This window comes from Somniosus microcephalus, chromosome 6 (assembly GCF_052327205.1).
Source record: "Somniosus microcephalus isolate GS21.2 chromosome 6, FLI_Smic_1.0, whole genome shotgun sequence".
In the NCBI taxonomy this organism is placed as follows: Eukaryota; Metazoa; Chordata; class Chondrichthyes; order Squaliformes; family Somniosidae; genus Somniosus; species Somniosus microcephalus.
The window spans coordinates 186,121,397-186,149,061 of NC_140992.1; positions in this window are offsets into that span (position 1 = coordinate 186,121,397).

Below are 27,665 nucleotides of genomic sequence, written 5' to 3' on the forward strand. Positions count from 1 at the left end.
TGGGCCCTGTTATCAGTGGGCCTGAGCCCTGCAATCAGTGGGCCTGGGCCCTAATATCATTGGGCCTGAGTCCTGCTATCAGTGGGCCTGGGCCCTGCTATTGGTGGGCCTGAGTCCTGCTATCGGTGGGCCTGTGCCCTGCTGTCAGTGGACCTGGGCCCTGCTATCGGTGGGCCTGGGCCCTGCTATCGGTGGGCTTGAGCCCTGCTGTCGGTGGGCCTGAGCCCTGCAATCGGTGGGCCTGTGCCATGATATTGCTGGGCCTGAGCCCTGTTATCAGTGGGCCTGAGGAGCCCTGCTATCATTGCCCTGAGCCCTGCAATTAGTGGGCCTGGGCCCTGCTATCAGTGGGCCTCAGCCCTGCAATCAGTGGGCCTGGGCCCTAATATCATTGGGCCTGAGCCCTGCTACCAGTGGGCTTGAGCCCTGCTATCGGTGGGCTTGAGCCCTGCTATGGGTGGGCCTGAGCCCTGCAATCGGTGGGCCTGATCCATGCCATTGCTGGGCCTCAGCCCTGCTATCAGTGGGCCTGGGCCCTGCTATCGGTGGGCCTGTGCCCTGATTTCAGTGGGCCTGGGTACTGTTATCAGTGGGCCTGAGCTCTGCAATCAGTGGGCCTGGGCCCTAATATCATTGGGCCTGAGCCCTGCTACCAGTGGGCCTGGGCCCTGCTATCAGTGGGCCTGGGCCCTGCTATCAGTGGGCCTGTGCCCTGCTATTGGTGGGCCTGAGCCCTGCTATCGGTGGGCCTGTGCCCTGCTGTCAATGGACCTGGGCCCTGCCATCGGTGGGCCTGGGCCCTGCTATCGGTGGGCTTGAGCCCTGCTGTCGGTGGGCCTGAGCCCTGCAATCGGTGGGCCTGAGCCATGCTATTGCTGGGCCTGAGCCCGGTTATCAGTGGGCCTGAGCCCTGCTATCAGTGGGCCTGAGCCCTGAAATTAGTGGGCCTGGGCCCTGCTATCAGTGGGCCTGAGCCCTGCAATCAGTGGGCCTGGGCCCTCATATCATTGGGCCTGAGCCCTGCTACCAGTGGGCTTGAGCCCTGCTATCGGTGGGCTTGAGCCCTGCTATGGGTGGGCCTGAGCCCTGCAATCGGTGGGCCTGAGCCATTCCATTGCTGGGCCTGAGCCCTGCTATCAGTGGGCCTGGGCCCTGACTTCAGTGGGCCTGGGCCCTGTTATCAGTGGGCCTGAGCCCTGCAATCAGTGGGCCTGAGCCCTGCAATCAGTGGGCCTGGGCCCTGCTATCAGTGGGCCTGAGCCCTGCTACCAGTGGGCCAGGGCCCTGCTATCAGTGGGCCTGGGTCCTGCTATCAGTGGGCCTGAGCCCTGCTATCAGTGGGCCTGTGTCCAGCTGTCAGTGGACCTGGGCCCTGCAATCAGTGGGCCTGTGCCCTGCTATCGGTGGGCCTGAGCCCTGCTATCAGTGGGCGTGAGTCCTGCTGTCAGTGGACCTGGGCCCTGCTATCGGTGGGCCTGGGCCCTGCGATGAGTGGGCCTGTGCCCTGCTATCGGTGGGTCTGAGCCCTGCAATCGGTGGGCCTCAGCCATGCTATTGCTGGGCCTGAGCCCTGCTATCAGTGGGCCTGTGCCCTGCTATCAGTCGGCCTGGGCCCTGCTATCAGTGGGCCTGGGCCATGATTTCAGTGGGCTTGGGCCCTGCTATCAGTGGGGCCTGGGCCCTGCTACTAGTAGGTCTGGGACCTGCTATCAGTGGGCCTGAGCCCTGCTATCAATGGGCCTGAGCCCTGCTATCAGTGGGCCTGGGACATGATTTCAGTGGGCTGGGGGCCTGCTATCAGTGGGTCTGGGCCTTGCTATCAGTGGGCCTGAGCCCTGCTATCGGTGGGCTTGAGCCCTGCAATCGGTGGGCCTGATCCATGCCATTGCTGGGCCTGAGCCCTGCTATCAGTGGGCCTGGGCCCTGCTATCGGTGGGCCTGAGCCCTGATTTCAGTGGGCCTGGGCCCTGTTATCAGTGGGCCTGAGCCCTGCAATCAGTGGGCCTGGGCCCTGCTATCATTGGGCCTGAGCCCTGCTACCAGTGGGCCTGGGCCCTGCTATCAGTGGGCCTGGGCCCTGCTATCAGTGGGCATGTGCCCTGCTATCGGTGGGCCTGAGCCCTGCTATCGGTGGGCTTGAACCCTGCTGTCGGTGGGCCTGAACCCTGCAATCGGTGGGCCTGAGCCATGCTATTGCTGGCCGGAGCACTGTTAACAGTGGGCCTGAGCCCTGCTATCAGTGGGCCTGAGCCCTGCAATTAGTGGGCCTGGGCCCTGCTATCTGTGGGCCTGAGCCCTGCTATCAGTGCGCCTGGGCCCTGCTATCGGTGGGCCTGAGCCCTGGTTATTGGTGGGCCTGAGCCCTGCTATCGGTGGCCTTGAGCCCTGGTATCGGTGGGCCTGAGCCCTGCAATCAGTGGGCATGACTGCTGCTATCAGTGGGCCTGGGCCGTGCTACCATTGGACCTGGGCCCTGCTATCGGTGGGCCTGGGCCCTGCTATCAGTGGGCCTGAGCCCTGCTATCGGTGGGCCTGGGCCCTGCAATCGGTGGGCTTCAGCCATGCTATTGCTGGGCCTGAGCCCTGCTATCAGTGGGCCTGTGCCCTGCTATCAGTCGGCCTGGGCCCTGCTATCAGTGGGCCTGGGCCATGATTTCAGTGGGCTTCGGCCCTGCTATCAGTGGGTCTGGGACCTGCTATCAGTGGGCCTGAGCCCTGCTATCAATGGGCCTGAGCCCTGCTATCAGTGGGCCTGGGACATGATTTCAGTGGGCTGGGGGCCTGCTATCAGTGGGTCTGGGCCCTGCTATCAGTGGGCCTGAGCCCTGCTATCGGTGGGCTTGAGCCCTGCTATCGGTGGGCCTGAGCCCTGCAATCGGTGGGCCTGATCCATGCCATTGCTCGGCCTGAGCCCTGCTATCAGTGGGCCTGGGCCCTGCTATCGGTGGGCCTGAGCCCTGATTTCAGTGGGCCTGGGCCCTGCTATCATTGGGCCTGAGCCCTGCTACCAGTGGGCCTGGGCCCTGCTATCAGTGGGCCTGGGCCCTGCTATCAGTGGGCCTGTGCCCTGCTATCGGTGGGCCTGAGCCCTGCTATCGGTGGGCCTGTGCCGTGCTGTCAGTGGACCTGAGCCCTGCTATCGGTGGGCCTGGGCCCTGCTATCGGTGGGCTTGAGCCCTGCTGTCGGTGGGCCTGAGCCCCTGCAATCGCTGGGCCTGAGCCATGCTATTGCTGGCCTCAGCCCTGTTATCAGTGGGCCTGAGCTGTGCTATCAGTGGGCCTGAGCCCTGCAATTAGTGGGCCTGGGCCCTGCTATCAGTGGGCCTGAGCCCTGCTATCAGTGTGCCTGGGCCCTGCTATCGCTGGGCCTGAGCCCTGCTTATTGGTGGGCCTGAGCCCTGCTATCGGTGGCCTTGAGCCCTGGTATCGGTGGGCCTGAGCCCTGCAATCAGTGGGCCTGACTGCTGCTATCAGTGGGCCTGGGCCGTGCTACCATTCGACCTGGGCCCTGCTATCGGTGGGCCTGGGCCCTGCTATCAGTGGGCCTGAGCCCTGCTATCGGTGGGCCTGAGCCCTGCAATCGGTGGGCTTCAGCCATGCTATTGCTGGGCCTGAGCCCTGCTATCAGTGGGCCTGGGCCCTGCTGTTGGTGGGCCTGAACCCTGCTATCAGTGGGCCTGTGCTCTGCTATCAGTCGGCCTGGGCCCTGCTGTCAGTGGGCCTGGGCCATGATTTCAGTGGGCTTGGGCCCTGCTATCAGTGGTCTGGGCCCTGCTATCAGTGGGCCTGAGCCCTGCTATCGGTGGGCTAGAGCCCTGCTATCAGTGGGCCTGTGCCCTGCAATCGGTGGGCCTGATCCATGCCATTGCTGGGCCTGAGCCCTGCTATCAGTGGGCCTGGGCCCAGCTATCAGTGGGCCTGTGCCCTGCTATTGGTGGGCCTGAGTCCTGCTATCGGTGGGCCTGTGCCCTGCTATCATTGGGCCTGAGCCCTGCTATCAGTGGGCCTGGGCCCTGCTATTGGTGGGCCTGAGTCCTGCTATCGGTGGGCCTGTGCCCTGCTGTCAGTGGACCTGGGCCCTGCTATCGGTGGGCCTGGGCCCTGCTATCGGTGGGCTTGAGCCCTGCTGTCGGTGGGCCTGAGCCCTGCAATCGGTGGGCCTGTGCCATGATATTGCTGGGCCTGAGCCCTGTTATCAGTGGGCCTGAGGAGCCCTGCTATCATTGCCCTGAGCCCTGCAATTAGTGGGCCTGGGCCCTGCTATCAGTGGGCCTCAGCCCTGCAATCAGTGGGCCTGGGCCCTAATATCATTGGGCCTGAGCCCTGCTACCAGTGGGCTTGAGCCCTGCTATCAGTGGGCTTGAGCCCTGCTATGGGTGGGCCTGAGCCCTGCAATCGGTGGGCCTGATCCATGCCATTGCTGGGCCTCAGCCCTGCTATCAGTGGGCCTGGGCCCTGCTATCGGTGGGCCTGTGCCCTGATTTCAGTGGGCCTGGGTACTGTTATCAGTGGGCCTGAGCCCTGCAATCAGTGGGCCTGGGCCCTAATATCATTGGGCCTGAGCCCTGCTACCAGTGGGCCTGGGCCCTGCTATCAGTGGGCCTGGGCCCTGCTATCAGTGGGCCTGTGCCCTGCTATTGGTGGGCCTGAGCCCTGCTATCGGTGGGCCTGTGCCCTGCTGTCAGTGGACCTGGGCCCTGCTATCGGTGGGCCTGGGCCCTGCTATCGGTGGGCTTGAGCCCTGCTGTCGGTGGGCCTGAGCCCTGCAATCGGTGGGCCTGTGCCATGATATTGCTGGGCCTGAGCCCTGTTATCAGTGGGCCTGAGGAGCCCTGCTATCATTGCCCTGAGCCCTGCAATTAGTGGGCCTGGGCCCTGCTATCAGTGGGCCTCAGCCCTGCAATCAGTGGGCCTGGGCCATTATATCATTGGGCCTGAGCCCTGCTACCAGTGGGCTTGAGCCCTGCTATTGGTGGGCTTGAGCCCTGCTATGGGTGGGCCTGAGCCCTGCAATCGGTGGCCCTGATCCATGCCATTGCTGGGCCTCAGCCCTGCTATCAGTGGGCCTGGGCCCTGCTATCGGTGGGCCTGTGCCCTGATTTCAGTGGGCCTGGGCACTGTTATCAGTGGGCCTGAGCCCTGCAATCAGTGGGCCTGGGCCCTAATATCATTGGGCCTGAGCCCTGCTACCAGTGGGCCTGGGCCCTGCTATCAGTGGGCCTGGGCCCTGCTATCAGTGGGCCTGTGCCCTGCTATTGGTGGGCCTGAGCCCTGCTATCGGTGGGCCTGTGCCCTGCTGTCAATGGACCTGGGCCCTGCCATCGGTGGGCCTGGGCCCTGCTATCGGTGGGCTTGAGCCCTGCTGTCGGTGGGCCTGAGCCATGCAATCGGTGGGCCTGAGCCATGCTATTGCTGGGCCTGAGCCCGGTTATCAGTGGGCCTGAGCCCTGCTATCAGTGGGCCTGAGCCCTGAAATTAGTGGGCCTGGGCCCTGCTATCAGTGGGCCTGAGCCCTGCAATCAGTGGGCCTGGGCACTAATATCATTGGGCCTGAGCCCTGCTACCAGTGGGCTTGAGCCCTGCTATCGGTGGGATTGAGCCCTGCTATGGGTGGGCCTGAGCCCTGCAATCGGTGGGCCTGAGCCATTCCATTGCTGGGCCTGAGCCCTGCTATCAGTGGGCCTGGGCCCTGCTATCGGTGGGCCTGAGCCCTGACTTCAGTGGGCCTGGGCCCTGTTATCAGTGGGCCTGAGCCCTGCAATCAGTGGGCCTGGGCCCTGCTATCAGTGGGCCTGAGCCCTGCTACCAGTGGCCCAGGGCCCTGCTATCAGTGGGCCTGGGTCCTGCTATCAGTGGGCCTGAGCCCTGCTATCAGTGGGCCTTTGTCCAGCTGTCAGTGGACCTGGGCCCTGCAATCAGTGGGCCTGTGCCCTGCTATCGGTGGGCCTGGGCCCTGCTATGAGTGGGCCTGTGCCCTGCTATCGGTGGGCCTGAGCCCTGCAATCGGTGGGCCTCAGCCATGCTATTGCTGGGCCTGAGCCCTGCTATCAGTGGGCCTGTGCCCTGCTATCAGTCGGCCTGGGCCCTGCTATCAGTGGGCCTGGGCCATGATTTCAGTGGGCTTGGGCCCTGCTATCAGTGGGCCTGGGCCCTGCTACCAGTAGGTCTGGGACCTGCTATCAGTGGGCCTGAGCCCTGCTATCAATGGGCCTGAGCCCTGCTATCAGTGGGCCTGGGACATGATTTCAGTGGGCTGGGGGCCTGCTATCAGTGGGTCTGGGCCTTGCTATCAGTGGGCCTGAGCCCTGCTATCGGTGGGCTTGAGCCCTGCTTTCGGTGGGCCTGAGCCCTGCAATCGGTGGGCCTGATCCATGCCATTGCTGGGCCTGAGCCCTGCTATCAGTGGGCCTGGGCCCTGCTATCGGTGGGCCTGAGCCCTGATTTCAGTGGGCCTGGGCCCTGTTATCAGTGGGCCTGAGCCCTGCAATCAGTGGGCCTGGGCCCTGCTATCATTGGGCCTGAGCCTTGATTTCAGTGGGCCTGGGCCCTGTTATCAGTGGGCCTGTGCCCTGCAATCAGTGGGCCTGGGCCCTAATATCATTGGGCCTGAGCCCTGCTACCAGTGGGCATGGGCCCTGCTATCAGTGGGCCTGGGCCCTGCAATCAGTGGGCCTGGGCCCTGCTATCAGTGGGCCTGAGCCCTGCTACCAGTGGGCCAGGGCCCTGCTATCAGTGGGCCTGGGTCCTGCTATCAGTGGGCCTGAGCCCTGCTATCAGTGGGCCTGTGTCCAGCTGTCAGTGGACCTGGGCCCTGCAATCAGTGGGCCTGTGCCCTGCTATCGGTGGGCCTGAGCCCTGCTATCAGTGGGCGTGAGTCCTGCTGTCAGTGGACCTGGGCCCTGCTATCGGTGGGCCTGGGCCCTGCTATGAGTGGGCCTGTGCCCTGCTATCGGTGGGCCTGAGCCCTGCAATCGGTGGGCCTCAGCCATGCTATTGCTGGGCCTGAGCCCTGCTATCAGTGGGCCTGTGCCCTGCTATCAGTCGGCCTGGGCCCTGCTATCAGTGGGCCTGGGCCATGATTTCAGTGGGCTTGGGCCCTGCTATCAGTGGGCCTGGGCCCTGCTATCAGTAGGTCTGGGACCTGCTATCAGTGGGCCTGAGCCCTGCTATCAATGGGCCTGAGCCCTGCTATCAGTGGGCCTGGGACATGATTTCAGTGGGCTGGGGGCCTGCTATCAGTGGGTCTGGGCCTTGCTATCAGTGGGCCTGAGCCCTGCTATCGGTGGGCTTGAGCCCTGCTTTCGGTGGGCCTGAGCCCTGCAATCGGTGGGCCTGATCCATGCCATTGCTGGGCCTGAGCCCTGCTATCAGTGGGCCTGGGCCCTGCTGTCGGTGGGCCTGAGCCCTGGTTTCAGTGGGCCTGGGCCCTGTTATCAGTGGGCCTGAGCACTGCAATCAGTGGGCCTGGGCCCTGCTATCATTGGGCCTGAGCCCTGATTTCAGTGGGCCTGGGCCCTGTTATCAGTGGGCCTGAGCCCTGCAATCAGTGGGCCTGGGCCCTAATATCATTGGGCCTGAGCCCTGCTACCAGTGGGCCTGGGCCCTGCTATCAGTGGGCCTGGGCCCTGCTATCAGTGGTCCTGTGCCCTGCTATTGGTGGGCCTGAGTCCTGCTATCGGTGGGCCTGTGCCCTGCTGTCAGTGGACCTGGGCCCTGCTATCGGTGGGCCTGGGCCCTGCTATCGGTGGGCTTGAGCCCTGCTGTCGGTGGGCCTGAGCCCTGCAATCGGTGGGCCTGTGCCATGATATTGCTGGGCCTGAGCCCTGTTATCAGTGGGCCTGAGGAGCCCTGCTATCATTGCCCTGAGCCCTGCAATTAGTGGGCCTGGGCCCTGCTATAAGTGGGCCTCAGCCTTGCAATCAGTGGGCCTGGGCCCTAATATCATTGGGCCTGAGCCCTGCTACCAGTGGGCTTGAGCCCTGCTATCGGTGGGCTTGAGCCCTGCTATGGGTGGGCCTGAGCCCTGCAATCGGTGGGCCTGATCCATGCCATTGCTGGGCCTCAGCCCTGCTATCAGTGGGCCTGGGCCCTGCTATCGGTGGGCCTGTGCCCTGATTTCAGTGGGCCTGGGCACTGTTATCAGTGGGCCTGAGCCCTGCAATCAGTGGGCCTGGGCCCTAATATCATTGGGCCTGAGCCCTGCTACCAGTGGGCCTGGGCCCTGCTATCAGTGGGCCTGGGGCTCTGCTATCAGTGGGCCTCAGCCCTGCAATCAGTGGGCCTGGGCCATTATATCATTGGGCCTGAGCCCTGCTACCAGTGGGCTTGAGCCCTGCTATTGGTGGGCTTGAGCCCTGCTATGGGTGGGCCTGAGCCCTGCAATCGGTGGCCCTGATCCATGCCATTGCTGGGCCTCAGCCCTGCTATCAGTGGGCCTGGGCCCTGCTATCGGTGGGCCTGTGCCCTGATTTCAGTGGGCCTGGGCACTGTTATCAGTGGGCCTGAGCCCTGCAATCAGTGGGCCTGGGCCCTAATATCATTGGGCCTGAGCCCTGCTACCAGTGGGCCTGGGCCCTGCTATCAGTGGGCCTGGGCCCTGCTATCAGTGGGCTTGTGCCCTGCTATTGGTGGGCCTGAGCCCTGCTATCGGTGGGCCTGTGCCCTGCTGTCAATGGACCTGGGCCCTGCCATCGGTGGGCCTGGGCCCTGCTATCGGTGGGCTTGAGCCCTGCTGTCGGTGGGCCTGAGCCATGCAATCGGTGGGCCTGAGCCATGCTATTGCTGGGCCTGAGCCCGGTTATCAGTGGGCCTGAGCCCTGCTATCAGTGGGCCTGAGCCCTGAAATTAGTGGGCCTGGGCCCTGCTATCAGTGGGCCTGAGCCCTGCAATCAGTGGGCCTGGGCACTAATATCATTGGGCCTGAGCCCTGCTACCAGTGGGCTTGAGCCCTGCTATCGGTGGGATTGAGCCCTGCTATGGGGGGGCCTGAGCCCTGCAATCGGTGGGCCTGAGCCATTCCATTGCTGGGCCTGAGCCCTGCTATCAGTGGGCCTGGGCCCTGCTATCGGTGAGCCTGAGCCCTGACTTCAGTGGGCCTGGGCCCTGTTATCAGTGGGCCTGAGCCCTGCAATCAGTGGGCCTGGGCGCTGCTATCAGTGGGCCTGAGCCCTGCTACCAGTGGCCCAGGGCCCTGCTATCAGTGGGCCTGGGTCCTGCTATCAGTGGGCCTGAGCCCTGCTATCAGTGGGCCTTTGTCCAGCTGTCAGTGGACCTGGGCCCTGCAATCAGTGGGCCTGTGCCCTGCTATCGGTGGGCCTGGGCCCTGCTATGAGTGGGCCTGTGCCCTGCTATCGGTGGGCCTGAGCCCTGCAATCGGTGGGCCTCAGCCATGCTATTGCTGGGCCTGAGCCCTGCTATCAGTGGGCCTGTGCCCTGCTATCAGTCGGCCTGGGCCCTGCTATCAGTGGGCCTGGGCCATGATTTCAGTGGGCTTGGGCCCTGCTATCAGTGGGCCTGGGCCCTGCTACCAGTAGGTCTGGGACCTGCTATCAGTGGGCCTGAGCCCTGCTATCAATGGGCCTGAGCCCTGCTATCAGTGGGCCTGGGACATGATTTCAGTGGGCTGGGGGCCTGCTATCAGTGGGTCTGGGCCTTGCTATCAGTGGGCCTGAGCCCTGCTATCGGTGGGCTTGAGCCCTGCTTTCGGTGGGCCTGAGCCCTGCAATCGGTGGGCCTGATCCATGCCATTGCTGGGCCTGAGCCCTGCTATCAGTGGGCCTGGGCCCTGCTATCGGTGGGCCTGAGCCCTGATTTCAGTGGGCCTGGGCCCTGTTATCAGTGGGCCTGAGCCCTGCAATCAGTGGGCCTGGGCCCTGCTATCATTGGGCCTGAGCCCTGATTTCAGTGGGCCTGGGCCCTGTTATCAGTGGGCCTGTGCCCTGCAATCAGTGGGCCTGGGCCCTAATATCATTGGGCCTGAGCCCTGCTACCAGTGGGCCTGGGCCCTGCTATCAGTGGGCCTGGGCCCTGCAATCAGTGGGCCTGGGCCCTGCTATCAGTGGGCCTGAGCCCTGCTACCAGTGGGCCAGGGCCCTGCTATCAGTGGGCCTGGGTCCTGCTATCAGTGGGCCTGAGCCCTGCTATCAGTGGGCCTGTGTCCAGCTGTCAGTGGACCTGGGCCCTGCAATCAGTGGGCCTGTGCCCTGCTATCGGTGGGCCTGAGCCCTGCTATCAGTGGGCGTGAGTCCTGCTGTCAGTGGACCTGGGCCCTGCTATCGGTGGGCCTGGGCCCTGCTATGAGTGGGCCTGTGCCCTGCTATCGGTGGGCCTGAGCCCTGCGATCGGTGGGCCTCAGCCATGCTATTGCTGGGCCTGAGCCCTGCTATCAGTGGGCCTGTGCCCTGCTATCAGTCGGCCTGGGCCCTGCTATCAGTGGGCCTGGGCCATGATTTCAGTGGGCTTGGGCCCTGCTATCAGTGGGCCTGGGCCCTGCTATCAGTAGGTCTGGGACCTGCTATCAGTGGGCCTGAGCCCTGCTATCAATGGGCCTGAGCCCTGCTATCAGTGGGCCTGGGACATGATTTCAGTGGGCTGGGGGCCTGCTATCAGTGGGTCTGGGCCTTGCTATCAGTGGGCCTGAGCCCTGCTATCGGTGGGCTTGAGCCCTGCTTTCGGTGGGCCTGAGCCCTGCAATCGGTGGGCCTGATCCATGCCATTGCTGGGCCTGAGCCCTGCTATCATTGGGCCTGGGCCCTGCTGTCGGTGGGCCTGAGCCCTGATTTCAGTGGGCCTGGGCCCTGTTATCAGTGGGCCTGAGCACTGCAATCAGTGGGCCTGGGCCCTGCTATCATTGGGCCTGAGCCCTGATTTCAGTGGGCCTGGGCCCTGTTATCAGTGGGCCTGAGCCCTGCAATCAGTGGGCCTGGGCCCTAATATCATTGGGCCTGAGCCCTGCTACCAGTGGGCCTGGGCCCTGCTATCAGTGGGCCTGGGCCCTGCTATCAGTGGTCCTGTGCCCTGCTATTGGTGGGCCTGAGTCCTGCTATCGGTGGGCCTGTGCCCTGCTGTCAGTGGACCTGGGCCCTGCTATCGGTGGGCCTGGGCCCTGCTATCGGTGGGCTTGAGCCCTGCTGTCGGTGGGCCTGAGCCCTGCAATCGGTGGGCCTGTGCCATGATATTGCTGGGCCTGAGCCCTGTTATCAGTGGGCCTGAGGAGCCCTGCTATCATTGCCCTGAGCCCTGCAATTAGTGGGCCTGGGCCCTGCTATAAGTGGGCCTCAGCCTTGCAATCAGTGGGCCTGGGCCCTAATATCATTGGGCCTGAGCCCTGCTACCAGTGGGCTTGAGCCCTGCTATCGGTGGGCTTGAGCCCTGCTATGGGTGGGCCTGAGCCCTGCAATCGGTGGGCCTGATCCATGCCATTGCTGGGCCTCAGCCCTGCTATCAGTGGGCCTGGGCCCTGGTGTCGGTGGGCCTGTGCCCTGATTTCAGTGGGCCTGGGCACTGTTATCAGTGGGCCTCAGCCCTGCAATCAGTGGGCCTGGGCCCTAATATCATTGGGCCTGAGCCCAGCTACCAGTGGGCCTGGGCCCTGCTATCAGTGGGCCTGGGCCCTGCTATCAGTGTGCCTGTGCCCTGCTATTGGTGGGCCTGAGCCCTGCTATCGGTGGGCCTGTGCCCTGCTGTCAATGGACCTGGGCCCTGCCATCGGTGGGCCTGGGCCCTGCTATCGGTGGGCTTGAGCCCTGCTGTCGGTGGGCCTGAGCCCTGCAATCGGTGGGCCTGAGCCATGCTATTGCTGGGCCTGAGCCCGGTTATCAGTGGGCCTGAGCCCTGCTATCAGTGGGCCTGAGCCCTGAAATTAGTGGGCCTGGGCCCTGCTATCAGTGGGCCTGAGCCCTGCAATCAGTGGGCCTGGGCCCTAATATCATTGGGCCTGAGCCCTGCTACCAGTGGGCTTGTGCCCTGCTATCGGTGGGTTTGAGCCCTGCTATGGGAGGGCCTGAGCCCTGCAATCGGTGGGCCTGAGCCATTCCATTGCTGGGCCTGAGCCCTGCTATCAGTGGGCCTGGGCCCTGCTATCGGTGGGCCTGAGCCCTGACTTCAGTGGGCCTGGGCCCTGTTATCAGTGGGCCTGAGCCCTGCAATCAGTGGGCCTGAGCCCTGCTATCAGTGGGCCTGAGCCCTGCTACCAGTGGGCCAGGGCCCTGCTATCAGTGGGCCTGGGTCCTGCTATCAGTGGGCCTGAGCCCTGCTATCAGTGGGCCTGTGTCCAGCTGTCAGTGGACCTGGGCCCTGCAATCAGTGGGCCTGTGCCCTGCTATCGGTGGGCCTGAGCCCTGCTATCAGTGGGCGTGAGTCCTGCTGTCAGTGGGCCTGGGCCCTGCTATCGGTGGGCCTGGGCCCTGCTATGAGTGGGCCTGTGCCCTGCTATCGGTGGGCCTGAGCCCTGCAATCGGTGGGCCTCAGCCATGCTAGTGCTGGGCCTGAGCCCTGCTATCGGTGGGCCTGTGCCCTGCTATCAGTCGGCCTGGGCCCTGCTATCAGTGGGCCTGGGCCATGATTTCAGTGGGCTTGGGCCCTGCTATCAGTGGGCCTGGGCCCTGCTACCAGTAGGTCTGGGACCTGCTATCAGTGGGCCTGAGCCCTGCTATCAATGGGCCTGAGCCCTGCTATCAGTGGGCCTGGGACATGATTTCAGTGGGCTGGGGGCCTGCTATCAGTGGGTCTGGGCCTTGCTATCAGTGGGCCTGAGCCCTGCTATCGGTGGGCTTGAGCCCTGCTTTCGGTGGGCCTGAGCCCTGCAATCGGTGGGCCTGATCCATGCCATTGCTGGGCCTGAGCCCTGCTATCAGTGGGCCTGGGCCCTGCTATCGGTGGGCCTGAGCCCTGATTTCAGTGGGCCTGGGCCCTGTTATCAGTGGGCCTGAGCCCTGCAATCAGTGGGCCTGGGCCCTGCTATCATTGGGCCTGAGCCCTGCTACCAGTGGGCCTGGGCCCTGCTATCAGTGGGCCTGGGCCCTGCTACCAGTGGGCATGTGCCCTTCTATTGGTGGGCCTGAGCCCTGCTATCGGTGGGCTTGAACCCTGCTGTCGGTGGGCCTCAGCCCTGCAATCGGTGGGCCTGTGCCATGCTATTGCTGGCCTGAGCACTGTTAACAGTGGGCCTGAGCCCTGCTATCAGTGGGCCTGAGCCCTGCAATTAGTGGGCCTGGGCCCTGCTATCTATGGGCCTGAGCACTGCTATCAGTGCGCCTGGGCCCTGCTATCGGTGGGCCTGAGCCCTGGTTATTGGTGGGCCTGAGCCGTGCTATCGGTGGCCTTGAGCCCTGGTATCGGTGGGCCTGAGCCCTGCATTAAGTGGGCCTGACTGCTGCTATCAGTGGGCCTGGGCCGTGCTACCATTGGACCTGGGCCCTGCTATCGGTGGGCCTGGGCCCTGCTATCAGTGGGCCTGAGCCCTGCTATCGGTGGGCCTGGGCCCTGCAATCGGTGGGCTTCAGCCATGCTATTGCTGGGCCTGTGCCCTGCTATCAGTCGGCCTGGGCCCTGCTATCAGTGGGCCTGGGCCATGATTTCAGTGGGCTTCGGCCCTGCTATCAGTGGGTCTGTGACCTGCTATCAGTGGGCCTGAGCCCTGCTATCAATGGGCCTGAGCCCTGCTATCAGTGGGCCTGGGACATGATTTCACTGGGCTGGGAGCCTGCTATCAGTGGGTCTGGGCCCTGCTATCAGTGGGCCTGAGCCCTGCTATCGGTGGGCTTGAGCCCTGCTATCGGTGGGCCTGAGCCCTGCAATCGGTGGGCCTGATCCATGCCATTGCTCGGCCTGAGCCCTGCTATCAGTGGGCCTGGGCCCTGCTATCGGTGGGCCTGAGCCCTGATTTCAGTGGGCCTGGGCCCTGCTATCATTGGGCCTGAGCCCTGCTACCAGTGGGCCTGGGCCCTGCTATCAGTGGGCCTGGGCCCTGCTATCAGTGGGCATGTGCCCTGCTATCGGTGGGCCTGAGCCCTGCTATCGGTGGGCCTGTGCCGTGCTGTCAGTGGACCTGGGCCCTGCTATCGGTGGGCCTGGGCCCTGCTATCGGTGGGCTTGAGCCCTGCTGTCGGTGGGCCTGAGCCCTGCAATCGCTGGGCCTGAGCCATGCTATTGCTGGCCTGAGCCCTGTTATCAGTGGGCCTGAGCTGTGCTATCAGTGGGCCTGAGCCCTGCAATTAGTGGGCCTGGGCCCTGCTATCAGTGGGCCTGAGCCCTGCTATCAGTGTGCCTGGGCCCTGCTATCGCTGGGCCTGAGCCCTGCTTATTGGTGGGCCTGAGCCCTGCTATCGGTGGGCCTGAGCCCTGCAATCGGTGGGCTTCAGCCATGCTATTGCTGGGCCTGAGCCCTGCTATCAGTGGGCCTGGGCCCTGCTATTGGTGGGCCTGAACCCTGATTTCAGTGGGCCTGGGCCCTGTTTTCAGTGGGCCTGAGCCCTGCTATCAGTGGGCCTGACCCCTGCAATTAGTGGGCCTGGGCCCTGCTATCAGTGGGCCTGAGCCCTGCTATCAGTGTGCCTGGGCCCTGCTATCGGTGGGCCTGAGCCCTGCTATCAGTGGGCCTGGGCCCTCCTATCAGTGGGCCTGTGCCCTGCTATCAGTGGGGTTGGGCCCTGCTATCAGTTGGCCTGGGCCCTGCTATCAGTGTGCCTGCGCCCTGCTATCAGTGGGCCTGGGCCCTGATTTCAGTGGGCTTGGGCACTGCTATCGGTGGGCCTGTGCCCTGCTATCAGTGGGCCTGTGCCCTGCTTTCAGTGTGCCTGGGCCCTGCTATCAGTGGGCCTGGGCCCTGCTATCAATGTGCCTGGGCCCTGCTATTGGTGGGCCTGAGCCCTGCTATCAGTTGGCCTGTGCCCTGCTATCAGTCGGCCTGGGCCCTGCTATCAGTGGGCCTGGGCCATGATTTCAGTGGGCTTGAGCCCTGCTATCAGTGGGCCTGGGCCCTGCTATCAGTGGGCCTGGGCCCTGCTATCAATGTGCCTGGGCCCTGCTATCGGTGGGCCTGAGCCCTGCTATCAGTTGGCCTGTGCCCTGCTATCAGTCGGCCTTGGCCCTGCTATCAGTGGGCCTGGGGCATGATTTCAGTGGGCTTGGGCCCTGCTATCAGTGGTTCTGGGACCTGCTATCAGCGGGCCTGAGCCCTGCTATCAGTGGGCCTGAGCTCTACTATTCGTGGGCCTGGGCCATGATTTTAGTGGGCCTGAGTCCAGCTGTCAGTGGACCTGGGCCCTGCAATCAGTGGGCCTGGGCCCTGCTATCGGTGAGCCTGAGACCTGCTATCAGTGGGCGTGAGTCCTGCTGTCAGTATACCTGGGCCCTGCTATCGGTGGGCCTTCGCCATGCTATTGCTGGGCCTGAGCCCTGCTATCAGTGGGCCTGTGCCCTGCTATCAGTCGGCCTGGGCCCTGCTATCAGTGGGCCTGGGCCATGATTTCAGTGGGCTTGGGGCCTGCTATCATTGTGTCTGGGCCCTGCTATCAGTGGGCTTGAGCCCTGCTATCGGTGGGCTTGAGCCCTGCTATCGGTGGGCCTGAGCCCTGCAATTGGTGGGCCTGAGCCATGCCATTGCTGGGCCTGAGCCCTGCTATCAGTGGGCCTGTGCCCTGCTATCAGTGGGCCTGAGCCCTGCTATCAGTGGGCTTGAGCCCTGCAATCAGTGGGCCTGGTCCGTGCTATCAGTGGACCTGTGCCTTGCTATCAATGGGCCTGGGCCCTGTTGTCAGTGGGCCTGAGCCCTGCTGTCAGTGGGCCTGGGCCCTGCTCTCAGTGGGCCTGAGCACTGCTATCGGTGGGCCTGAGCCATGCCATTGCTGGGCCTGAGCCCTGCTATCAGTGGGCCTGGGCCCTGCTATCAGTGGGCCTGAGCACTGCTATCATTGGGCCTGATCTCTTCTATCAGTGGGCCTGGGCCCTGCTATCAGTGGGCCTGAGCCCTGCTATCAGTGGGCCTGGGCCATGCTATGAGTAGGCCTGAGCTCTGCTATCAGTGGGCCTGGGCCCTGCTATCGGTGGGCCTGGGCTATGCTATCGGTGGACCTGAGCCCTGCTGTCGGTGGGCTTGAGCCTTGCTATCGGTGGGCTTGAGCCATGCCATTGCTGGGCCTGAGCCCTGATTTCAAGGGCCTGGGCCGTGTTATCAGTGGGCCTGAGCCCTGCTGTCAGTGGGCCTGAGCCCTGCAATCGGTGGGCCTCAGCCATGCTATTGCTGGGCCTGAGCCCTGCTATCAGTGGGCCTATGCCCTGCTATCAGTCGGCCTGGGCCCTGCTATCAGTGGGCCTGGGCCATGATTTAAGTGGGCTTGGGCCCTGCTATCAGTGGGCCTGGGCCCTGCTATCAGTGGGTCTGGGCCCTGCTATCAGTGGGCCTGAGCCCTGCTATCAGTGGGACTGAGCCCTGCTATCAGTGGGCCTGGGCCATGATTTCAGTGGGCTGGGGGCCTGCTATCAGTGGGTCTGGGCCCTGTTATCAGTGGGCCTGAGCGCTGCTATCGGTGGGCTTGAGCCCTGCTATCGGTGGGCCTGAGCCCTGCAATCGGTGGGCCTGATCCATGCCATTGCTGGGCCTGAGCCCTGCTATCAGTGGGCCTTGGCCCTGCTATCAGTGGGCCTGGGCACTGCTATCAGTGGGCCTGTGCCCTGCTATCGGTGGGCCTGAGCACTGCTATCGGTGGGCCTGTGCCATGCTGTCAGTGGACCTGGACCCTACTATCAGAGGGCCTGGGCCCTGCTATCGTTGGGCTTGAGCCCTGCTGTCGGTGGGCCTGAGCCCTGCAATCGGTGGGCCTGAGCCATGCTATTGCTGGGCCTGGGCCCTGCTATCAGTGGGCCTGAGCCCTGCTATCAGTGCGCCTGGGCCCTGCTATCGGTGGGCCTGAGCCCTGCTATTGGTGGGCCTGGGCCCTGCTATCGGTGGCCTTGAGCCCTGGTATCGGTGGGCCTGGGCCCTGCTATCTGTGTGCCTGTGCCCTGCTATCAGTGGGCCTGAGCCCTGCTATCAGTGGGCTTGAGCCCTGCAATCAGTGGGCCTGAGCGCTGCTATCGGTGGGCTTGAGCCCTGCTATCGGTGGGCCTGAGCCCTGCTATCTGTGTGCCTGTGCCCTGCTATCAGTGGGCCTGAGCCCTGCTATCAGTGGGCTTGGGCCCTGCTATCAGTGCGCCTGGGCCCTGCTACCAGTGGGTCTGGGCCCTGCTATCAGTGGGCCTGAGCCCTGCTATCAGTGGGCCTGAGCCCTGCTATCAGTGGGCCTGGGCCATGATTTCAGTGGGCTTGGGGCCTGCTATCAGTGGGTCTGGGCACTGCTATCAGTGGCCCAGAGCCCTGCTATCGGTGGGCTTGAGCCCTGCTATCGGTGGGCCTGAGCCCTGCAATCGGTGGGCCTGAGCCATGCCATTGCTGGGGCTGAGCCCTGCTATCAGTGGGCCTGGACCCTGTTATCAGTGGGCCTGAGCCCTGCAAACAGTGGGCCTGGGCCCTGTTATCAGTGGGCCTGAGCCCTGCTACCAGTGGGCCTGGGCCCTGCTATCAGTGGGCCTGTGCCCTGCTATCGGTGTGCCTGAGCCCTGCTATCAGTGGGCCTGAGCCCTGCTGTCAGTGGACCTGGGCCCTGCTATCGGTGGGCTGAGCCCTGCTATCGATGGGCTTGAGCCCTGCTATCGGTGGGCCTGAGCCCTGCAATCGGTGGGCCTGAGCCATGCTATTGCTGGGCCTGAGCCCTGCTATCAGTGGGCCTGGGCCCTGCTATCGGTGGGCCTGAGCCCTGATTTCAGTGGGCCTTTGCCCTGTTATCAGTGGGCCTGAGCCCGGCTATCAGTGGGCCTGAGCCCTGCAATCAGTGGGCCTGGGCCCTGCTATCAGTGGGCCGGAGCCCTGCTATCAGTGGGCCTGGGCCCTGCTGTCAGTGAGCCTGTGCCCTGCTATCGGTGGGCCTGTGCCCTGCTGTCGGTTGGCCTGGGCTCTGCTATCAGTTGGCCTGAGCCCAGCTATCAGTGGGCTTGGGCCCTGCTATCAGTGGGCCTGGGCCCTGCTATCAGTGGGTCTGGGCCCTGCTATCAGTGGGCCTGAGCCCTGCTATCAGTGGGCCTGAGCCCTGCTATCAGTGGGCCTGGGCCATGATTTCAGTGGGCTTGGGGCCTGCTATCAGTGGGTCTGGGCCCTGCTATCAGTGGCCCTGAGCCCTGCAATCGGTGAAACTGAGCCCTGCAATCGGTGGGCCTGAGCCCTGCTATTGGTGGGCCTGAGCCCTGCTATCGGTGGGCCTGAGCCCTGCTATTGGTGGGCTTGAGCCCTGCTATCGGTGGGCCTGAGCGCTGCAATCGGTGGGCCTGAGCCATGCTATTGCTGGGCCTGAGCCCTGCTATCGGTGGGCCTGGGCCCTGCTATCGGTGGGCCTGAGCCCTGATTTCAGTGTGCCTGGGCCCTGTTATCAGTGGGCCTGAGCCCTGCTATCAGTGGGCCTGAGCCCTGCTATTGGTGGGCCGGAGCCCTGCTATCGGTGGGCCTGAGCCCTGATTTCAGTGGGCCTGTGCCCTGATATCAGTGGGCCTGTGCCCCGCTATCAGTGGGCCTGGGCCCTGCTATCAGTTGGCCTGGGCCCTGCTATCAGTTGGCCTGGGCCCTGCTATCAGTGGGCCTGGGCCCTGCTATCAGTGTGCCTGCGCCCTGCTATCAGTGGGCCTGGGCCATGATTTCAGTGGGCTTGGGCCCTGCTATCGGTGGGCCTGTGCCCTGCTATCAGTGGGCCTGTGCCCTGCTATCAGTGGGCCTGGGCCCTGCTATCACTGGGCCTGGGCCCTGCTATCACTGTGCCTGGGCCCTGCTATCGGTGGGCCTGAGCCCTGCTATCAGTGGGCCTGTGCCCTGCAATCAGTTGGCCTGGGCCCTGCTATCAGTGGGCCTGGGCCATGATTTCAGTGGGCTTGGGCCCAGCTATCAGTGGGCCTGGGCCCTGGTACCAGTGGGTCTGGGCCCTGCTATCAGTGGGCCTGAGCCCTGCTATCAGTGGGCCTCGGCCATGATTTCAGTGGGCTTGGGGCCTGCTATCAGTGGGTCTGGGCACTGCTATCAGTGGCCCAGAGCCCTGCTATCGGTGGGCTTGAGCCCTGCTATCGGTGGGCCTGAGCCCTGCAATCGGTGGGCCTGAGCCATGCCATTGCTGGGCCTGAGCCCTGCTATCAGTGGGCCTGGACCCTGTTATCAGTGGGCCTGAGCCCTGCAAACAGTGGGCCTGGGCCCTGTTATCAGTGGGCCTGAGCCCTGCTACCAGTGGGCCTGAGCCCTGCTATCAGTGTGCCTGGGCCCTGCTATCGGTGGGCCTGAGCCCTGCTATTGGTGGGCCTGGGCCCTGCTATCGGTGGCCTGGAGCCCTGGTATCGGTGGGCCTGGGCCCTGCTATCTGTGTGCCCGTGCCCTGCTATCAGTGGGCCTGAGCCCTGCTATCAGTGGGCTTGAGCCCTGCAATCAGTGGGCCTGAGCGCTGCTATCGGTGGGCTTGAGCCCTGCTATCGGTGGGCCTGAGCCCTGCTATCTGTGTGCCTGTGCCCTGCTATCAGTGGGCCTGAGCCCTGCTATCAGTGGGCTTGGGCCCTGCTATCAGTGGGCCTGGGCCCTGCTACCAGTGGGTCTGGGCCCTGCTATCAGTGGGCCTGAGCCCTGCTATCAGTGGGCCTGAGCCCTGCTATCAGTGGGCCTGGGCCATGATTTCAGTGGGCTTGGGGCCTGTTATCAGTGGACCTGAGCCCTGCTATCAGTGGGCCTGAGCCCTGCTATCAGTGGGCTTGAGCCCTGCAATCAGTGGGCCTGAGCGCTGCTATCGGTGGGCTTGAGCCCTGCTATCGGTGGGCCTGAGCCCTGCTATCTGTGTGCCTGTGCCCTGCTATCGGTGGGCTTGAGCCCTGCTATCGGTGGGCCTGAGCCCTGATTTCAGTGGGCCTGGGCCCTGTTATCAGTGGGCCTGAGCCCGGCTATCAGTGGGCCTGAGCCCTGCAATCAGTGGGCCTGGGCCCTGCTATCAGTGGACCTGAGCCCTGCTATCAGTGGGCCTGGGCCCTGCTGTCAGTGAGCCTGTGCCCTGCTATCGGTGGGCCTGTGCCCTGCTGTCGGTTGGCCTGGGCTCTGCTATCAGTTGGCCTGAGCCCAGCTATCAGTGGGCTTGGGCCCTGCTATCAGTGGGCCTGGGCCCTGCTATCAGTGGGTCTGGGCCCTGCTATCAGTGGGACTGAGCCCTGCTATCAGTGGGCCTGAGCCCTGATATCAGTGGGCCTGGGCCATGATTTCAGTGGACTTGGGGCCTGCTATCAGTGGGTCTGGGCCCTGCTATCAGTGGCCCTGAGCCCTGCAATCGGTGAAACTGAGCCCTGCAATCGGTGGGCCTGAGCCCTGCTATTGGTGGGCCTGAGCCCTGCTATCGGTGGGCCTGAGCCATGCTATTGCTGGGCCTGAGCCCTGCTATCGGTGGGCCTGGGCCCTGCTATCGGTGGGCCTGAGCCCTGATTTCAGTGTGCCTGGGCCCTGTTATCAGTGGGCCTGAGCCCTGCTATCAGTGGGCCTGGGCCCTGCTATCAGTGGGCCTGAGCCCTGCTATCAGTGGGCCTGGGCCCTGCTGTCAGTGAGCCTGTGCCCTGCTGTCGGTGGGCCTGTGCCCTGCTGTCGGTTGGCCTGGGCTCTGCTATCAGTTGGCCTGAGCCCAGCTATCAGTGGGCTTGGGCCCTGCTATCAGTGGGCCTGGGCCCTGCTATCAGTGGGTCTGGGCCCTGCTATCAGTGGGCCTGAGCCCTGCTATCAGTGGGCCTGAGCCCTGCTATCAGTGGGCCTGGGCCATGATTTCAGTGGGCTTGGGGCCTGCTATCAGTGGGTCTGGGCCCTGCTATCAGTGGCCCTGAGACCTGCAATCGGTGAAACTGAGCCCTGCAATCGGTGGGCCTGAGCCCTGCAATCGGTGGGCCTGAGCCATGCCATTGCTGGGGCTGAGCCCTGCTATCAGTGGGCCTGGACCCTGTTATCAGTGGGCCTGAGCCCTGCAAACAGTGGGCCTGGGCCCTGTTATCAGTGGGCCTGAGCCCTGCTACCAGTGGGACTGGGCCCTGCTATCAGTGGGCCTGTGCCCTGCTATCGGTGGGCCTGAGCCCTGCTATCAGTGGGCCTGAGCCCTGCTGTCAGTGGACCTGGGCCCTGCTATCGGTGGGCCTGGGCCCTGCTATCGATGGGCTTGAGCCCTGCTATCGGTGGGCCTGAGCCCTGCAATCGGTGGGCCTGAGCCATGCTATTGCTGGGCCTGAGCCCTGCTATCAGTGGGCCTGGGCCCTGCTATCGGTGGGCCTGAGCCCTGATTTCAGTGGGCCTTTGCCCTGTTATCAGTGGGCCTGAGCCCGGCTATCAGTGGGCCTGAGCCCTACAATCAGTGGGCCTGGGCCCTGCTATCAGTGGGCCTGAGCCCTGCTATCAGTGGGCCTGGGCCCTGCTGTCAGTGAGCCTGTGCCCTGCTATCGGTGGGCCTGTGCCCTGCTGTCGGTTGGCCTGGGCTCTGCTATCAGTTGTCCTGAGCCCAGCTATCAGTGGGCTTGGGCCCTGCTATCAGTGGGCCTGGGCCCTGCTATCAGTGGGTCTGGGCCCTGCTATCAGTGGGCCTGAGCCCTGCTATCAGTGGGCCTGAGCCCTGCTATCAGTGGGCCTGGGCCATGATTTCAGTGGGCTTGGGGCCTGCTCTCAGTGGGTCTGGGCCCTGCTATCAGTGGCCCTGAGCCCTGCAATCGGTGAAACTGAGCCCTGCAATCGGTGGGCCTGAGCCCTGCTATTGGTGGGCCTGAGCCCTGCTATCGGTGGGCCTGAGCCCTGCTATTGGTGGGCTTGAGCCCTGCTATCGGTGGGCCTGAGCGCTGCAATCGGTGGGCCTGAGCCATGCTATTGCTGGGCCTGAGCCCTGCTATCGGTGGGCCTGGGCCCTGCTATCGGTGGGCCTGAGCCCTGATTTCAGTGTGCCTGGGCCCTGTTATCAGTGGGCCTGAGCCCTGCTATCAGTGGGCCTGAGCCCTGCTATTGGTGGGCCTGAGCCCTGCTATCGGTGGGCCTGAGCCCTGATTTCAGTGGGCCTGTGCCCTGATATCAGTGGGCCTGTGCCCTGCTATCAGTGGGCCTGGGCCCTGCTATCAGTTGGCCTGGGCCCTGCTATCAGTTGGCCTGGGCCCTGCTATCAGTGGGCCTGGGCCCTGCTATCAGTGTGCCTGCGCCCTGCTATCAGTGGGCCTGGGCCATGATTTCAGTGGGCTTGGGCCCTGCTATCGGTGGGCCTGTGCCCTGCTATCAGTGGGCCTGTGCCCTGCTATCAGTGGGCCTGGGCCCTGCTATCAGTGGGCCTGGGCCCTGCTATCACTGTGCCTGGGCCCTGCTATCGGTGGGCCTGAGCCCTGCTATCAGTGGGCCTGTGCCCTGCAATCAGTTGGCCTGGGCCCTGCTATCAGTGGGCCTGGGCCATGATTTCAGTGGGCTTGGGCCCTGCTATCAGTGGGCCTGGGCCCTGGTACCAGTGGGTCTGGGCCCTGCTATCAGTGGGCCTGAGCCCTGCTATCAGTGGGCCTGGGCCATGATTTCAGTGGGCTTGGGGCCTGCTATCAGTGGGTCTGGGCACTGCTATCAGTGGCCCAGAGCCCTGCTATCGGTGGGCTTGAGCCCTGCTATCGGTGGGCCTGAGCCCTGCAATCGGTGGGCCTGAGCCATGCCATTGCTGGGCCTGAGCCCTGCTATCAGTGGGCCTGGACCCTGTTATCAGTGGGCCTGAGCCCTGCAAACAGTGGGCCTGGGCCCTGTTATCAGTGGACCTGAGCCCTGCTACCAGTGGGCCTGGGCCCTGCTATCAGTGGGCCTGTGCCCTGCTATCGGTGGGCCTGAGCCCTGCTATCAGTGGGCCTGAGCCCTGCTGTCAGTGGACCTGGGCCCTGCTATCGGTGGGCCTGGGACCTGCTATCGATGGGCTTGAGCCCTGCTATCGGTGGGCCTGAGCCCTGCAATCGGTGGGCCTGAGCCATGCTATTGCTGGGCCTGAGCCCTGCTATCTGTGGGCCTGGGCCCTGCTATCGGTGGGCCTGAGCCCTGATTTCAGTGGGCCTGGGCCCTGTTATCAGTGGGCCTGAGCCCGGCTATCAGTGGGCCTGAGCCCTGCATTCAGTGGGCCTGGGCCCTGCTATCAGTGGGCCTGAGCCCTGCTATCAGTGGGCCTGGGCCCTGCTGTCAGTGAGCCTGTGCCCTGCTATCGGTGGGTCTGTGCCCTGCTGTCGGTTGGCCTGGGCTCTGCTATCAGTTGGCCTGAGCCCAGCTATCAGTGGGCTTGGGCCCTGCTATCAGTGGGCCTGGGCCCTGCTATCAGTGGGTCTGGGCCCTGCTATCAGTGGGCCTGAGCCCTGCTATCAGTGGGCCTGAGCCCTGCTATCAGTGGGCCTGGGCCATGATTTCAGTGGGCTTGGGGCCTGCTATCAGTGGGTCTGGGCCCTGCTATCAGTGGCCCTGAGCCCTGCAATCGGTAAAACTGAGCCCTGCAATCGGTGGGCCTCAGCCCTGCTATTGGTGGGCCTGAGCCCTGCTATCGGTGGGCCTGAGCCATGCTATTGCTGGGCCTGAGCCCTGCTATCGGTGGGTCTGGGCCCTGCTATCGGTGGGCCTGAGCCCTGATTTCAGTGTGCCTGGGCCCTGTTATCAGTGGGCCTGAGCCCTGCTATCAGTGGGCCTGGGCCCTGCTATCAGTGGACCTGAGCCCTGCTATCAGTGGGCCTGGGCCCTGCTGTCAGTGAGCCTGTGCCCTGCTATCGGTGGGCCTGTGCCCTGCTGTCGGTTGGCCTGGGCTCTGCTATCAGTTGGCCTGAGCCCAGCTATCAGTGGGCTTGGGCCCTGCTATCAGTGGGCCTGGGCCCTGCTATCAGTGGGTCTGGGCCCTGCTATCAGTGGGCCTGAGCCCTGCTATCAGTGTGCCTGAGCCCTGCTATCAGTGGGCCTGGGCCATGATTTCAGTGGGCTTGGGGCCTGCTATCAGTGGGTCTGGGCCTTGCTATCAGTGGCCCTGAGCCCTGCAATCGGTGAAACTGAGCCCTGCAATCGGTGGGCCTGAGCCCTGCTATTGGTGGGCCTGAGCCCTGCTATCGGTGGGCCTGAGCCATGCTATTGCTGGGCCTGAGCCCTGCTATCGGTGGGCCTGGGCCCTGCTATCGGTGGGCCTGAGCCCTGATTTCAGTGTGCCTGGGCCCTGTTATCAGTGGGCCTGAGCCCTGCTATCAGTGGGCCTGAGCCTTGCTATTGGTGGGCCTGAGCCCTGCTATCGGTGGGCCTGAACCCTGATTTCAGTGGGCCTGGGCCCTGATATCAGTGGGCCTGAGTCCTGCTATCAGTGGGCCTGAGCCCTGCAATCAGTAGGCGTGGGCTCTGCTATCAGTGGGCCTGAGCCCTGCTATCAGTGGGCCTGGGCCCTGCTATCAGTGGGCCTGGGCCCTGCAATCGGTGGGCCTGTGCGCTGCTATCGGTGGGCCTGAGCCCTGCTATCGGTGGGCCTGAGCCATGCTATTGGTTGGCCAGTGCCCTGCAATCGGTGGGCCTGGGCCCTGCTGTCCGTGGACCTGGGCCCTGCTATCAGTGGGCCTGGACCCTGCTATCAGTGGGCCTGTGCGCGGCTATCATTGGGCATGGGCCCTGCTATCAGTGGGCCGGGGCCCTGCTATCAGTGTGCCTGGGCCCTGCTATCGGTGGGCCTGAGCCCTGCTATCAGTGGGCCTGTGCCCTGCTATCAGTCGGCCTGGGCCCTGCTATCAGTGGGCCTGGGCCATGATTTGAGTGGGCATGGGCCCTGCTATCAGTGGGCCTGGGCCCTGCTATCAGTGGGTCTGGGCCCTGCTATCAGTGGGCCTCAGCCCTGCTATCAGTGGGCCTGAGCCCTGCTATCAGTGGGCCTGGGCCATGATTTCAGTGGGCTTGGGGCCTGCTATCAGTGCGCCTATGCCCTGCTAACAGTCGGCCTGAGCCCTGACTTCAGTGGGTCTGGGCCCTGCTGTCAGTTGGCCTGTGCCCTCCTTTCAGTGCGCCTGAGCCCTGCTACCAGTGGGCCTGGGCCCTGCTGTCAGTGCGCCTGTGCCCTGCTTTCAGTGGGCCTGTGCCCTGCTATCAGTGGGCCTGGGCCCTGCTGTCAGTGGGCCTGTGCCCTGCTATCAGTGGGCCTGGGCCCTGCTATCAGTGGGCCTGGGCCCTGCTATCAGTGGGCCTATGCCCTGCTATCAGTGGGCATGGGCCCTGCTATCAGTGGGCCTGGGCCATGATTTCAGTGTGCTTGGGCCCTGCTATCATTCGGCCTGGGCCCTGCTATCGGTGAGCCTGAGCCCTGCTATCGGTGGGCCTGAGCCCTGCTATCAGTGGGCCTGAGCCCTGCTATCAGTGGGCCTGGGCCCTGCTATCAGTGGGCCAGAGCCCTGCTATCAGTGGGCCGGGGCCCTGCTATCAGTGGGCCTGGGCCATGATTTCAGTGGGCTTGGGCCGTGCTATCAGTGGGCCTGAGCCTGCTATCAGTGGGCCTGCGCCCTGCTATCAGTGGGCCTGTGCCCTGCTATTGGTGGGCCTGGGCCCTGCTATCGGTGGGCCTGAGCCCTGCTATCCGTGGGTCTGGGCCCTGCTATCAGTGTGCCTGAGCCCTGCTATCAGTGGGCCTGAGCCCTGCAATCAGTGGGCCTGAGTCCTGCTATCAGAGGGCCTTGGCCCTGCTATCAGTGGACCTGGGCCCTGCTATCGGTGGGCCTGGGCCCTGCTTTCGGTGGGCCTGAGCCCTGCTATCAGTGGGCCTGAGTCCTGCTATCAGTTGGCCTGGGCCCTGCTATCAGTGGGCCTGGCCCATGATTTCAGTGGGCTTGGGCCTTGCTATCAGTGGGCCTGGGCCCTGCTACCAGTGGGTCTGGGCCCTGCTATCAGTGGGCCTGAGCCCTGCTATCAGTGGGCCTGAGCACTGCTATTAGTGGGCCTGGGACATGATTTCAGTGGGCTTGGGGCCTGCTATCAGTGGGCCTGTGCCCTGCTATCGGTGGGCCTGGGCCCTGCTATCGGTGGGCCTGAGCCCTGCTATCCATGGGTCTGGGCCCTGCTATCAGTGTGCCTGAGCCCTGCTATCAGTGGCCCTGAGCCCTGCAATCAGTGGGCCTGAGTCCTGCTATCAGTGGGCCTTGGCCCTGCTATCAGTGGGCCTGGGCCCTGCTATCGGTGGGCCTGGGCCCTGCTTTCGGTGGGCCTGAGCCCTGCTATCAGTGGGCCTGAGTCCTGCTATCAGTTGGCCTGGGCCCTGCTATCAGTGGGCCTGGCCCATGATTTCAGTGGGCTTGGGCCCTGCTATCAGTGGGCCTGGGCCCTGCTACCAGTGGGTCTGGGCCCTGCTATCAGTGGGCCTGAGCCCTGCTATCAGTGGGCCTGAGCACTGCTATCAGTGGGCCTGGGACATGATTTCAGTGGGCTTGGGGCCTGCTATCAGTGGGTCTGGGCCCTGCTATCAGTGGGCCTGAGCCCTGCTATTGGTGGGCTTGAGCCCTGCTATCAGTGGGCCTGAGCCCTGCAATCGGTGGGCCTGAGCCATGCCATTGCTGGGCCTGAGCCCTGCTATCAGTGGACCTGGGCCCTGTTATCAGTGGGCCTGAGCCCTGCAAACAGTGGGCCTGGGCCCTGTTATCAGTGGGCCTGAGCCCTGCTGCCAGTGGGCCTGGGCCCTGCTATCAGTGGGACTGTGCCCTGCTATCGGTGGGCCTGAGCCCTGCTATCAGTGGGCCTGAGCCCTGCTGTCAGTGGACCTGGGCCCTGCTATCGGTGGGCCTGGGCCCTGCTATCGGTGGGCTTGAGCCCTGCTATCGGTGGGCCTGAGCTCTGCAATCAGTGGGACTGAGCCATGCTATTGCTGGGCCTGAGCCCTGCTATCAGTGGGCCTGGGCCCTGCTATCGGTGGGCCTGAGCCCTGATTTCAGTGGGCCTGGGCCCTGTTATCAGTGGGCCTGAGCCCTGCTATCAGTGGGCCTGAGCCCTGCAATCAGTGGGCCTGGGCCCTGCTATCAGTGGGCCTGGGCCCTGCTGTCAGTGAGCCTGTGCCCTGCTATCAGTGGGCATGAGCCCTGCTGTCGGTTGTCCTGGGCCCTGCTATCAGTTGGCCTGAGCCCAGCTATCACTGGGCCAGGGCCCTGCTGTCAGTGGGCCTGAGCACTGCTATCAATGGGCCTGAGCTCTGCTATCATTGGGCCTGGGCCCTGCTATCAGTGGGCCTGAGCTCTGCTATCAGTGGGCCTGGGCCCTGCTATCAGTGGGCCTGAGCTCTGCTATCAGTGGGCCTGAGCCCTGCTGTCAGTGGAGCTGGGCCCTGCTATCGGTGGGCTTGAGCCCTGCTATCGGTGGGCCTGAGCTCTGCAATCGGTGGGACTGAGCCGTGCTATCAGTGGGCCTGGGCCCTGCTATCGGTGGGACTGAGCCCTGATTTCAGTGGGCCTGGGCCCTGTTATCAGTGGGCCTGAGCCCTGCTATCAGTGGGCCTGAGCCCTGCAATCAGTGGGCCTGGGCCCTGCTATCAGTGGGCCTGAGCCCTGCTATCAGTGGGCCTGGGCCCTGCTGTCAGTGAGCCTGTGCCCTGCTTTCAGTGGGCATG